Raw genomic sequence first — 14,320 nt, 5'->3', positions numbered from 1 at the left:
TAAAATTGAGGCAAGGGCCAATGACTTCGTGAACCCCAAGAGTCCTGACCCAGTGTTCCAGGCCTGGGGGTTCTGGCCACGAAATGTCCCCTGAGGCGGAGAACCATTTCATTAGCGTTGCATCACCACTGCTGCCGTCACTGGGAGGATAACCCAGCATCAAAACATGCCATTGACTGGTGTGGTCCTTTTTATTTGTTCTCCTTCCTCCCAGTGTATTTCCTAAAGGCGCATGTAAAACGGGTATTTGTAAGTTCCGTGGATTACATATTGAAATCGTTATCACCATTCAGGCCACTATAACAAACAATACTGATTATAGAGCAGGGATATATTTTGTAATTATAATGTTCTTCAAACTTCTCTGATTGACACTCAGCGTATTTAAACAGGGATGATCAAAAATTATGTTCACAGCGCGGGCCTTGTCTTCCCTTTGGCAGCACAAAAGCTCGCCTCAGTAGGTAACAGCCACCAGGCTGCCTTTGAGCAGCTGTGTCGAGATGGGATTCAGTTTCTTTGGGGGTGGGGGTGGGGGAAGACACCCCGGCTTTCAAATCAAAGACAATTCAGTTTAGAGAAAGATGTACCTTGTGGAAATAAATAAAAGGAGGCACAGTGTACCGTTAGCTGGCCGTCTTAAATCAATAATGCAGGCAGTCCATCTTGCATGCCCATTCAGCTCCTCACTCATTCTGAGCGACGGGGAGGGGCCCCCGCCTTCCAGCCTGGGCCCACAATAAAAGCCGTTGTCGAGAGATGTCCGGGGATGCAAGTGAATCTTGCTCTGCTCTTCAAGGCCTCTCTGGAGCTGGCCTGGCAGTGTGCCTGCCAGAGGTCTCAGGATGTTAATGTCCTTTACCTCCAGAGCACATCAATCTGCATCCATTATTTTGCCAAGCAGGGACACCTGGACGGGAGGCTCTATTTTCTTTCAGTGGCCCCTGGCTTATAAAACAAAACCAGCAAAGAGCACGTAATCCCTTTGAGTATTCTTGTGGTGTGCCTAATGGGGGCTTTTGAGAGTGCCAGGTACTGTGAGAAGACTCTGGGAAAGAAAAAAAAAAAAAAGGAAGGCAGAGTTTTTTAATCATCTTTGTTTACAAAGTGGTAACATTGAGTCTTGAGTCAAAGGGAATAGTTTCCAGGTAGAAAAGTCTCGGGTTTGTTTTTTGTCAGCTGCCAGCTACCAGCATGTCTCTCCTCCAAACTTTGCACAAAATCAACTTACCTTGATTTAAGTAACAAAGAAAAGGACTTGGGGGTTAAAAGGGTGGGAAAGGGGGAAGCTTTTAAAAGATTATCCTTTTGGAGTTTTGATAGATTAAGAGGGTGATCAGACTAGGCAGCATCTTAATAATAGGGCCATGTGAATTTTGGCTAGACTAATGGAAGCTCTTTTGTCAATTTCCTGTACCCTGTACTTGACAGGACTCAGGAAATGGCAGGACTGGCTCACCTTTGATACCTAGAAGGGGCTTAATGAGATTTAAAGATGTGCTACCATGACTGGAGTTTCCCACATTAAGTTTAAGTTACACACAAACTCCTCCTTTGCACCAGTCCCTAGCTGGCTTTGTTGCCTGTCTGCCGGAATCCAAAACGTGTTTTCTCTATAGAAGTAACAGCTGAAAGTGGGCAGCTGAGTTTCTGAACAGAAATTGTTTTTCTAAGAAGGTTTTTTTTTTTTTTTGGTTCCATTCAGGACTGTGTCTCTGAAATATTATCTATCATAAAAAACATGACATGAATTTACTATGGCAGTCAGCTGCAATTTTTAAATACACTTGTTAGGTTAGTGAGTAACATCTTCCCTTCCCAAAGAGACAGAGAAGAGAGGGAACATCAGACTGTTATTTCTTGGGGGTGGATGGGGAGGGGTGTGGGCCAGGCCATGACAGAACGTGTGAGCTCAGATGGGGCCCAAATGTTTCTGATGGAATATTTGAGCTGGAGATATTCAACGGGAAAGATCCCGCCTCAGGGAGCAGCACCCTGTCAGCTGGAAAGGGGCCGGGAGTCATGATGAGTCCGTGTGTGACTGTTATGCGGGCTTGAGGGTGGAGCTTCGTGGGCAGGGCGTGGGGGTTGCAAAGTCATTCTTGCTAAACCTTTATGAGTGTGGATTTTTAGGCGACCCCCGAGGAAGCAAAAAGGTTTGTCTCTGGCAGTGATTCTGGTGAGGCTGTGGTAGAATAGAACAGACCCTAGTTAAAGTGGGTGAGAAATGCTTTCAGAATCCTGTTCATTCTGGTAACTGCTTCCTGTGGACATTAGGCCTGGTTGCTGGAGGTGAAAGCTCCTGTGTTGGCCCTAAGGCTAGAGATCCTGTACCATACCACCTGCTGAGAGTAGACCTCCCTCTCTGGGAGGCTGCCAGCCAGGACTTGCTTGCCGTTCCACAGCTTCTTTTGATTTCTAGTCCTGAGGGGTTGTAGATAAACTTGGCTGTAGCATGTTCTCTGTCCATTTCAAGTAAAAGCTCAAGTTGTTGGTCTTTAGCATTTTGGTTATCTGCACACACCTGTAGAAGTAGCCCCTGGGCTCCTGCATTGGGGTGGCCATGGCCCCCTGCCTGTCTGTTGTCATAGGCAGAATCAGGCCTGGAATACTGCTTCCAGATTTTGAATCAGACAACAGGATGTTCATATTTCCCAAAGAATCAGGGCCTGAGTTTCCTAGGAGCCAAGCCGATAACCAAGCCGAAAGATTGATATTTAAAGGGGCAAAAAGCTCCCAGGAATATTTCAAGCTGATTTTCAAGGTATGCAGTATCCATATTTTAATTTTGGATTGTCCCCAGATATACTTAAGGAATCGATGAGAATAAGTGGGATAGATAGGTCTTGTTAGATCTAGTTCAAGTTTTTCTGTTTTACCTCATCTAGCCTTATTAGAATGGATTCTCTTTCTTCTTTTTTTCCCCATCTGATGCTCAGGATTTATAAATATCAGATCCCCCTTTGCCATCATTGGCCTGGCATCAGCTAACCTTTCTCTCTCAGTTTTCCTTCTATGGTATTTGAGCCACCACTTGGGAGAAATCAAATATAAACTGACCTATTTTACAGATAGGCTGAGAAATTTGTATGATTTTTTTTTTTAATGCACATCTGTTTAAGATATCCACAAATAGAAGGCATTGGAATACTCACATGTGGCTCCTAAAATTGTGAGAAGGGCCAGGTGAGGTTGGAGGGTACATGTTCAGGAGCCCCAGGAGGAGCCTGGCTGATGTGGCTGTGGGCCAGGGGCTGTCGGATGTACCACCTATGATGAAGACCAATGTGCATGAGAGCTGGGAGGCACCCTGACTTCAGTCCAATGCCAGTGCCACCACTTGGTAGCTGTGTGACTTTGAAAAATCACTTAGAGTTTCTGAATGGTGCCCTTAGCTATGGAATGGGGATAATACCCACCTCATGAGATTGCTGTACGCTTTCTGTTTTTTGTTTGTTTGTTTGTTTGTTTGTTACCACAAGCCACAGTAAGAAATGCAGTACGTATCACAACCCAACCCACAGAAATACATACTCACACTTACGAAACTGAACCAAACCTTTCATGAAACAATTGTTACTTATATGCTAAAAGTAGCTCCTGATATTTTCTATTCTATTCTATTTTTCTTTGAACATGGTGATTATAATCCACCAAATTGATTTCAGGACCAAATAATAGGTTGCAATGCAGAATTTGACCAACACTATAGGCAATTAATACATCTCCATTCCCTTAATACTTTGAAGGACCAGAATCTTTGTTAATTAGGGTACAATAAGCCGTGCTACAGAAACAGCCTGACAGAGCTGGAGCATAACGCTGTGGAAGTTTATTTCTTGCTTTTATAAAGTTTGGTGGGGGGGGGGGGGTGGGCAGGCTTTCAAGGCAGGTCTCCTCTGTCTGGATCCAAGTGGGTTCCATCTTATCACTTTGTCATCTTCATATCTGGCCTCCCCACTTGCCACCAAAACGAAGAAGAGAGACGGCATGTCTTCTGGATGCCGTTAAGGACTGGATCTGAAAGTTGTATTATTACTACTACCACCATTCTAATGGACAGAGCTCACTCAGGTACATGGTCCCAACCCAGTCGCCGGGGAGGCTGGAACACGCAGTCTTCCTGTGTGTGCAGGGGAAGGAGACAGTAAGGAGATTCCGTGAATGATATATACCGTGTAAGGTAGTGTTTAGACAGGACCCAGGGTGGGTCTTTGATATACGGAGGGTCAGCAATCGAGTAAGATGTAGGATTAGTCCAATTTGGGGTAATGTTGGCTAGCTGCAAAGAAACAGCCTGAATTAATGACTTCAGGGGGCTTCTTTGTGTTTTTTTTTAATGTCACCCTCATGATTCTGAAGTTTCACAGAACTCACTTGTGGGTGTAGATAGTTTTCTGCAACTAATGTGAATTTACCTGTTGCTTGCTCTTAAGGGCTCAGTGGTGGCATTCTCATGGACAGTGGAGTAGGAATCAAAGCTCTGTTTCTGGTTGGTGAGACCAGATGGTGCCTATTGCTCACTGGTAATTATAGCGAGCATTTATATTGAGTGCTTACTGTGTACTTCCAGGCATTGAGCTAAGCATTTCACAAGCTTCTTCTCAATTCATCATCATCACAGACTTATTAGGCAGAATCTTAGACATTTTAGTACCCTTTTAAGATCATTTGTTCTGATAAGTTTACTTGACCAGTGAAGAAAAGCTCAAGTTCAGAGCTGTTATTTGCCCAGGGTTGCACAGCAACCTAGTTACACGTTAGTGGTTATACTAGGATCAAAAGCCCAGATTTCTTGATCCCTACAACAAGGACATGAGGGCAATGTGAGGCACATTTTAGTGGTCATAGCAAAGTGTTAACTGAACCTTCAGTTTAGGATCTTCAGTTTTTCCCTGGGATATACACCAGGAATTCTAATTAGTGCTGGAATAGAATGCCCCAAACTGCAGATACTATTAAACTTCTAGTTCTCATTTGAACTGGTCATTTTAGGCAGAAGTAACCAAAGTTTTCTCAAAAGCCAACTCGGGTATGGGCCTGATAATTTAAACTGTTATCAACTTCAGGTAAAAATATACATCTAGATTGTAGTTAAAGATCTTTATCTGTGGTTTTTATTTGTTTTCACATAAATCTGCATGCTGTCCCCTATTACTCAGCAGTCCTTAGTTGCTACCAGTACTGAAGAGAAAAATTGGAATTTGCCAAAAGAATGCAAATGTGCTTCTGATAATGACAGGCTAGAGGGAGGGAGTTGGTTTAAGCCACAGCCTGAAGGATGTAAGTTGTTCTTAAAGAAAGAGTTGCTAACGATGAAGCGGTGAAGCAGTTAAACTCTTCTAGAGGTGACTGAGGAGGGTTCTACTTCATCTCTCGTTTGGAGGTCTTTAAAGGTGCTTCTCCAGATTGGCTCTAGCCAGAGGTGCCGACCTGTGACTTCCTGGGTTTTCTCCCCTAGGCAGAGGGATTCTATGATTTCTTGAAGTTACCTTCTGCTACTCAGTGTCCTTAAGTAGTTACAGAAAGTAACAACCTGTGTTGTACTGTGTGTGTACCTGCACATACGCGGTTTGCACATGTGTGGCCCATGTCCAAGTATTCTCTAGAATGCCTCCTGAGGAGGGCCAGAGGGCATGCATATTTGTTTATTTATACGAGGGAAAGAGAGAGAGAGGAAGGGAGGGAGGGAGGGGAGAATCCCAAGCAGGCTCTGCACTGTCAGAGTGCAGAGCCTGATGAGCGACTCGAACTCATGAACTGCGAGACCGTGACCTGATCCATGACCAAGAGTCAGTTGCTCAGTTGACTGAGCCACCCAGGCGCCCCCATAGGGCATGGATGTTTAGAAAGAGGTGTTCCTAGCCTGGCCTGGTTGGAATTTGTACTCTTACTGTCTTGGCATGGATTAGCAAAATGTAACAGGTGACATTCTTTTTCTGTTTGACACCCCCCCCTTCCCTTTTATATTTCAGGATCAGGAAAAGGGCAAAAATTTGACACTAGTCAGGTAGGTGCTTCCAGCATCTTCCTCCACCTCTGCTTCTGCAGATGTGTAGGCCCCATCCAGCTCGCAATTTATCATGTGTCCTGAAAGGGGTGCAGGGAAGAGGTGCTGTGTCTCATGGCTTTGCTATTAGCCAGTGTGTGAAGGGATGCACTGCTTAGGGGGCACCGAGGCTCCTGGGGCCTGCTCCAAGGTGTGCACTCAGCTGGGGAGAGCATATCTGTGCTCTGCATTTACTGATAATTTTATACTGGAAACCAAGCTTTTCTGCCTCAACACAGACTCCTGATATTCTTGCATAATGTGTTTGACATTTCTGAGACAGTGCAGTCTGGGAGAATGAGTACTGAATAGGGAATCAGGAGTGCCAGTTTTTTGTCCTGATTTGGCTGTTGACCTGCTCCTTCTCCCTAGGCAGGTCACCTAACCTCTCTGTGCCTCATTACCCTCCTTTCCCCACCTGGAAAATAAAGACCATTTCCTCTACCTGCTCTAACTCAGAGACCTCAGGGGCATCCAGGCAATTTACTTGGGGAAGGTGTCCTCTCCACTCATGATGGGTGTTTTTGTCTTTGTTGTGATTATAGTTATTCATTTTTTATTGGCTCAGTAGAAACCACTGTGAACCTAGTATCGGAGGACAAACCGTATCTTACGGTGATCTACCATTGAGATGTGATCTTTCAGAGCTATGATATAATTTCCAAGTGCTGCCTTCTGAATACAAGCCAGCATTTTGTCCTAACTCTCGAGACCTAGTTATATGGGTCCCCATTCTGAGATTTGTCACCATCCTTCTTTCACTTTTTTGTTGGACAAGGTAGGTTCCTTTTTGTTTTTGTTTTTGTTTTTTTACATTCTAAAGATTTGTGAGCTCCCTTCCTCTGTCCCAGTCCTACTCTTTAAAAAATTCTTTTTGTATGTCCTGGGTGGAAGAAAGTCTCCTGAGGCTTATCACCTGCAGATGGTGCTTCTGAAAAGGAAACTGTTTCAGAAAGTTCCAAGCACTGAAAATGGGTGTGTAATGAACCCTGTTTTGCATCTTTAATTATAGCATTTGCCACCGTGCATGCTGTAATCATGTGCTTTCTCTAGAGCCAAAGCAATGTGCAATTCCAGGTCCATTCATTAGCAAACCGGCAAATCAATCAAAGGTCTTGTCAAAAACACCACTGCAGTGTGGGGGTCCCTTTACATAGACCATGGGATCACATCTACAATGGACCTCTTCTCCCCAAGGGGTTCAGAGGGCTTCTTAACAAATGACTTGCTCAAATGTGCAGGTTTTCTGATGTCTGTTTGTCTGTCTCTGTTGCTTCCTCTCTCCCTCCCTACTTCCATGTCATATAGTGACTGCTGGTTCCTTGGAAAACATGACTTGCCTCTGGTATTTGACAAGTGAGGGATGCAAGAGGCAGATGTAGGGGACAGAGATGGAGATTTATATGATCCCAGGAGAGTGCCCAGAGGCCTCTTGGCTTACAAATTCAGGTTTCACAAAGTATAAAATTCCTCCACCAGGGGTAGACTCTTGGGTTAAGCACTGCTCTCGGGGGAGAGGGGGCTTCACATTTAAATAGCAGATACTTGCAAGAGGTAAACCAGAGCCCCTACAGCTATAAACTGTGTTGGTAGTGATGCGCTTTCCCTGGCCTGAGGGTCCTAGAGCAGAAGAGTGAGGACCTGCCAGGTGTCAGTGTGGAGACTGCAGCTTTGCTGTGGGAGAAAGGCTGGAAGGGCTGGACGGTATTGAGGATCACCCTGGTTTCCTTCTTGGTCCTGTTGGAGCCTAGCCTTGGTAAGCAGAGATTGGGGCTGAGGTGATGAGAAGGATTAAGGAGGTGATAAAATCAGACCAACAGTGTTTAGAGTTCAGATGTCACAACTTCTGAATGATTTGCCAACGTCACATGAAGGTCTGGGCTTCTCTTAGGAAAGATCTTGAGTTTCTCTGTGAAGCACCTAAAGTTTCTCCAACATATCTATTATTAGTGGTAATAATAGTTATTATGAACATATTAGTGCCATATATATGGCGCATATATATATATATGTATAATATATAAAACATAATATCATACAGTGTTTACTGTTTGTTGTCTCCTTCCCCTCCGGAGAATGTCAGTCCCTGAGGACAGCTTCTTTGTGTTCATTGTTGTATTCAGGTACTGAGAACACTGCCTGGCACACAGCGTAGTTGGTGCTCAATAAGTATTTGTTGGATAAGTTAGCATGTTTATTCTTCTCCTTGGTGTACGAGAATGCACTCTGTACCATTTTGGTGTCTACATACTACTCACTGCTGCCCCAGGAATCCTTTGACTTGGGAGCTTGGTGCCATCTTTCTTCTCTAGGGCCCTCTCAGCACTGGGACAATTGCAAACATTCGATTTCCACCCCTTTTCTTCAAGTGAGAAAGCTGTAAACAGTGATATGGCAGTCTCCACGATGCTTTTCTGCACGATGCCAGTGACGGTTTATTGCAAAGGGCAAGGCCTGGGATTGAATGTAAACAAACACAGCCCACGAGTTTAAAATAGACCATTGAGCAGCTCACAAAATAGGCCCCTTGTTTTTAAAAGAGCAGTGGACGCTCTCAAGAAATAATAAGAAATAATAAGTTTGGAAGCTGGATGGAAAGCTCTGATGCTTTCTGGCTGCGTTTGTCCTCCGAACTTTCTTTGCGCTTGGCACGCCTGTGATACAGCCTCTGCCAGCCACGGCCCAGGAGCTGCAGGCGATGGAAAGTTTATCTTGCTGCTAAAGGGAAATGGCAATGTCTTTGAAAAAGCTGCACCATTGCTTGTTGTGCTAAGATCCGAGACACACAGACGTCCTTTGCAGAGGGAGTCCTGTGTTCATCCCAAGAGGAGTGTGAGACTTGAGGGTTGACAAAATCAGGTTCTGGAACATGTTTGACCTCAAGACATTTTCTCAACGTCACCAAACCCATGCTTCCGCAACTGCAGAAGTGGACCGTTGCTACCTACTTTATAGACTTGTTTGAAATGAGGTGATGTGAACGTCAATTCCGTGGGTTTGGGGCTGCCTTTGTTGTATTCGTTTCTGTACGCCCAGCGCCTCACACCGCGCCTGCCATCTGATAGGTGACAGCAGCACTCACCCCTTCTACAAAGGAGCAGTAGAGGACAGCAGAGATCCTTTGTCAGCAGTTTGGAGGCATAAATAGCATTCTTTTCCCTTCCTTCCCTCCAGAATCTTTGTTCTTTTAGAAACAAATGTAAACATACACCCACAAATAATATATTAGTACATTCTCATTGTAAAACATTTTAACAAGTAAGAAATATATCCCACTTCTTCCCAAAATAAGTACCGTGGAAGTGTTTCTTTCCAGAGACTATGTATCCTTATCCCCTCTCTTTCTCTGTCTGTCTGTATCTCTATCATGTTTTTCTGTAGCTAAAGGCCTATCTTCCTCTTTGCCTATTTGTGACGATTAATTTTATGTGTCAACTGGGGCGAAAATGCATAGATCTTTAGTGAAACATTATTCTGGATGTTCTGTGAAGGTGGTTTTAGATGAGATTAACATTTAAATTGGTGGGCATCCATGATATGGGTAGGTCTCATCCAGTCAGGTTGATGGCCTTGAACAAAGACTGCCTTTGGATTCCAACTGCAACTCTTCCCTGGGTCTCTAGCCTGCCAACCTACCTGGCAGATTTTGGACTTACCAGGCCTTCACAATCATGTGAGCCAATTCAGTAGTAGAACTAATAAATCGCTCTGTCTATATGTACATCCTGTTGGTTCTGTTGCTCTAGGGGACCCTAAAACCCGATCTCTCTCTATCTTACCCTATCCTGTCCTAGCCTGCCCTTTTTTCCTTCCATCTGTCCATCCATCCATAGCAGGATAATTTATTGAGATTAATTTGTATTCCATTCTTAGTCTATTTTCTTCTCCCATTCTAAGAAGGCAGCCAGCTTGGTATTATAAAGTCAAAACAGAAATTGTCTGCCCCCAGCTTCCCTTTCTGACAGCTTTAGCAACTTGGGTGTAGGGGCATGGTAGGACTGGAAAAGAGGCAGAAACTCTGAGATGGGGAGATAGGGAGATGCCCCAAGACCAGGGGCAAGTTCTATGGGATGGGGCCTTGTGCATATGTTTACCTTTTCCATAGGCAAGGACAGGGCCTATGGGAGGGCATAAGTTGTCTTTGTGCCCAAGGAGGCACTTCAGTCACCAGACTCTTCTACAAAGATTCCCATGCCCCAAAGTGATAGAATGACTTCTTTCTTTTAGATAATGTAATAACCAGGGTAAACCAAAGGCTGGAAGGGCCACATGGACATTTTTCTTTTGTGTGACCCTGGAACCTTGGTATAACATGAGGGTAGGGAGTGGGGGGATACAGGTCAGAATAATGACTGGTACTATCTATAGTTCTTCAACTATAATAATGTTTATGTAAACATGTATATGTACTGAATGGTTTTTAAAAACTTTTTTTTAATGTTTATTTTTGAGAGAGAGAGAGTGAGTGAGCAAGCGTGAGCAGGGAAGGGGCAGAGATAGGGAGAGACGGAGACAGAGAATCTGAAGCAAGCTCCAGGCTCTGAGCTGTCAGCACAGAGCCCGATGCGGGGCTCAAACTCAAGAACTGTGAGATCATGACCCAAGCTGAAGTGAGATGGTTAACTGACTGAGCCACCCAGGTGCCCTTGTACTGAATGGTTTTAAGTGTTCCAAGTGTTTCTTTTTTCCTTCCTTTCTTCCTTTTTCCTTTCCTTTCCTTTCCTTTCCTTTCCTTTCCTTTCCTTTCCTTTCCTTTCCTTTCCTTTCCTTTCCTTCCTTCTTTCCTTTCCCTCCCTCTTTTCTTTCTTCTTTCTTTTCTTTTCTTTCTTTCTTCTTTCTTTCTTTCTTTCTTTCTTTCTTTCTTTCTTTCTTTCTCTCTTTCTAAGTGTTCAAAGTGGGACTTGTATTTTTCATTCACTACATCTTGGATAACTTTCCATAACTCTCATTCTTTTAAATATTCTGTAAAATATTCCATATTACTGATGTACCTTAATTCATATAAACTATTTCCTATTGATAAATATTCAGATTGTTTCCATTTTAATTGTAAACAACACTCTAGTGAACATCCTTTAACGCTGGGTAATTATTACCAATTGCCTGGAAAAGCTAACATCCACTCTTTCCAGAATTCTGTTCTACCTTCACATGTTTACGAACCCAGTTCTATGACAGGCTAGTGGGAACCCAGAGCAGACAGAAGAAACTGTTCTCCCCACTGGAGCCTGTGATCTTATGAAAAAAAGTGAGACCTGAAAAACAAGTGACTTTTTTCTGTGGCCACACAACACCATGGGCTAAAAAGTCAGAACTGGCAAGTCCAGGACTGGGGTGTCATAGGAGATTGAGACTGTTTCCAAGTGGGACAGAACCTTCCCTGATGAATTCTCCACCTTCTGTGACACTTCCTGTGAGCACTTGAATGTGTGGCAAATCAGGCTTCTCTCTATAGTTATTAAAGCTGTTTACCTTACTTTATTTCCCTTTGGAGTTGTTACCTTGTTTTAAAGAATAAACTTGACAGAGCTAAAGTCCTATGCTTTCTTCCCCTGACAAGTTTGTGTGTATCACTGCTGTGCATACTTCTATACTTTTAACATATATACATATTTCCATAAATAATATAAACTATTGTTTAAATTTTTAAAATTCTACGGATCTTTTCAGCAAGATGTAAACACACCTGGCCAGAGACTTAGTCTTTCTTTGTGAACCTGCCAGCCTTACATGGGTAGTTAGTGTGATATTCCCGCTTGACCAGATTCAAGAAAGTGGAGCCTAGGAGGCCTCTTCACCTTCCTTCTTCACACTCATCCCACCCCTCCCTCCTGGTGTCCCTCTCCTCAGATCCCTCCGCCAGGGGCCTGACATTTATTTCTGAAGGCTTTTGAAAGACTTTGGGCCAAGACCTTAGCTCATAAAAACTTAAAGATCTGTTCTCCAAGGAGTCTTTTTATGGGGAAACACCTGAGAGGGAACATTTAAAAGCTAAGGAGGAAATGTGTCTCTAGTAAGTGAATTGTGAGAGTGGACAGGGACCTTTTGGGCTCCTCTTTGGAGTGCTCCAGAAGTGGGAGTACGTGAAGGGATGCAGCCCTCTTTATCTCCTTGGCTAATGTTGGTAACTAGCTATGGAGAGGAACATGCCCCTCATAATGGCTGTCCCAGATCAGGAACAGGGCTCTCCCTGGTAGGGCTATTTAGAAAACTCCATTTTTGGTCACCTGATGGTAAAATGAGGTAAACAAGTATTGTCTCCCTTTTTAGATAGCCTTGTCTCTGGCCAGGGTGGACAAGCGAAAACTGGGAGGATGAAATACCTCAGCCCTCTAACTCTAAAAGGTGACAGGACCAAGTTCCTCTGGCCCCAGGTGAAGGTGCTCATTCCTTCCAGGGCACAGAGGATAAAGTAGCAGGGCTTCTTCTTTCCTTCCCTGCTTTCCTCCCTTCCTTCCTCATTCTTTCATTCCTTCTTTCCAAATATCTAGGAAATGTGACTCTTCTTGTTTCAGATACTTGTACTTTAGTATGATTTGATTTAATCTGTTTTTTTTTTTTTTTTTTTTTTTTAAGCTGAAGGAATGCTAGTGTTGGCTGGGTCTTTTTGTGTTGGAAAGGGAAGTAACAAAGAAAAGAGGTACGAGAAGTTCCTTTTGATATAAGAACAATTTGTCATATGATTCTGCACCCCAAATACCCGGTCTCAAAGAGGCTATTTTTGCATCAGCCTTGTCACCCAAGACTCCATTCTTTCTCTTTTCTTCCCTTCCTTCCTCCTCCGACACTTCTGCATGTGTGTCTGAATATAGTAAAGTTGCTTTGAGCTTTTTTTTTTTTTTTCAATTATTCAACAGCTTTCAAGTGGAGAAAAATTTGGGTCTTTTAATTTCATTTTTGGCTTTTTTTTTTTTTTTTTTGCATGTGTGTGTCTCCTTTCTGTTTGCTAAACAGTAATTGCGGATCTTCCTGGCCACCTTTAATACTCCCAGCTAATTATCCTGAAATAAATCTCTTTCAAGCCCGCATGCCAGCAGTTCTGGGATCCGAGCGGCTCTTTCAGCTCCCGGCTGCCTGTCACTCAAATGGGCCTCAGCTGCAACTCCGAATGATGAGTATTAACCTCCCGCTGGGAAGATTCGCCCAATCTCCCCACTTCCAACAGCAGCTCCCAGGGCCGCACCACGCTCCTACCTGTTAGCCTAAGCTGGGATTTTCTTTTGCTAACGCTGTGATTTTGAAAAGTGGAAGAGGATTCCTGGGAGAAGGACACTCAGTTAACCTTCTCCTAATTGCCATTCAAGATGGAAAAGGGAGAGAAAGATGGTGGCTGTCCCAGGAGGGCAACTGGGCCACAGAGTGGCCTGCGGCCTTGCCAGGAAGCACACTGGTCTGTTGGTTGGTGAGTGTGCGTGAGTGTGTTTTGGCCCAGGGCTCTATGTTCATAGACTCCTACCTGAGGGTGGTTGATGGCTGGGATCTGGGGACAGGCCTTGATTTGGACTTAACTGTCTTCTCCGATGTCCTCCCTCCTTCTCAAATGTTCCTCACTGTTGTACTCTGATAGTTCACTGGGTTCTCCTTTCTCCAATCTCGGCGATTCCCTTCCAGATTTTCTTTTGCCTTGTACAGCAAGATTCATTTTTTTTTTTCGTGTGTGTGTGTGTGTGTGTGTGTGTGCGTGCACGTGCGTGCACGCGTGTGTTTTGCTAACATCTAGCTTGTTTATTTGCTTAGAAATTTGTGGCTGGTCCCATTTGCCTCTCCTCAGTGATGCAGTGCTCTCCTCTCATTTCTCTTCTGATCCCATAGGCTTCCCAGCTTCCATACCAGATCATTCTAGTGAGAGAAAGGGATGGTTACTTGGGCAGGCCCCATAGCACAGTGGCAAATGGCACAGGCTTGGAAGTGACAGTACCCAGTGCCTGGCAAAGAGTAATCGTCTAGTTAAATGAGTGGATGAATACATCATAATGATGTAACATAACATATCTTGTCCCCACATATCAAGATACCTTCCTCTTAGATTGACTTCTTTGAAACCTTTTCTTCTTGTGGAAGACTGTTTACCGAATGTCAGTTCCCCTCCTTGTGAGGAAAATTCCACTGCCTGGACACTAGCATCCACAGTCACAAGACCTGATTTAGTCAATAAATGTTAACTAAAGCCAGTGTGTGTCACTTCAAGGTGGAAGCTGGAGTAACTTAGTATTCTCTCTCTTTTTTTTTTTTCTGTCACATTTCTGGCAAAGTTGCAGATAGTGGCTGTTC

The sequence above is a fragment of the Lynx canadensis genome, chromosome A3 (genome assembly GCF_007474595.2).
Source record: "Lynx canadensis isolate LIC74 chromosome A3, mLynCan4.pri.v2, whole genome shotgun sequence".
Lineage (NCBI taxonomy): Eukaryota > Metazoa > Chordata > Mammalia > Carnivora > Felidae > Lynx > Lynx canadensis.
Note: the sequence above shows the minus strand (reverse complement) of the source record.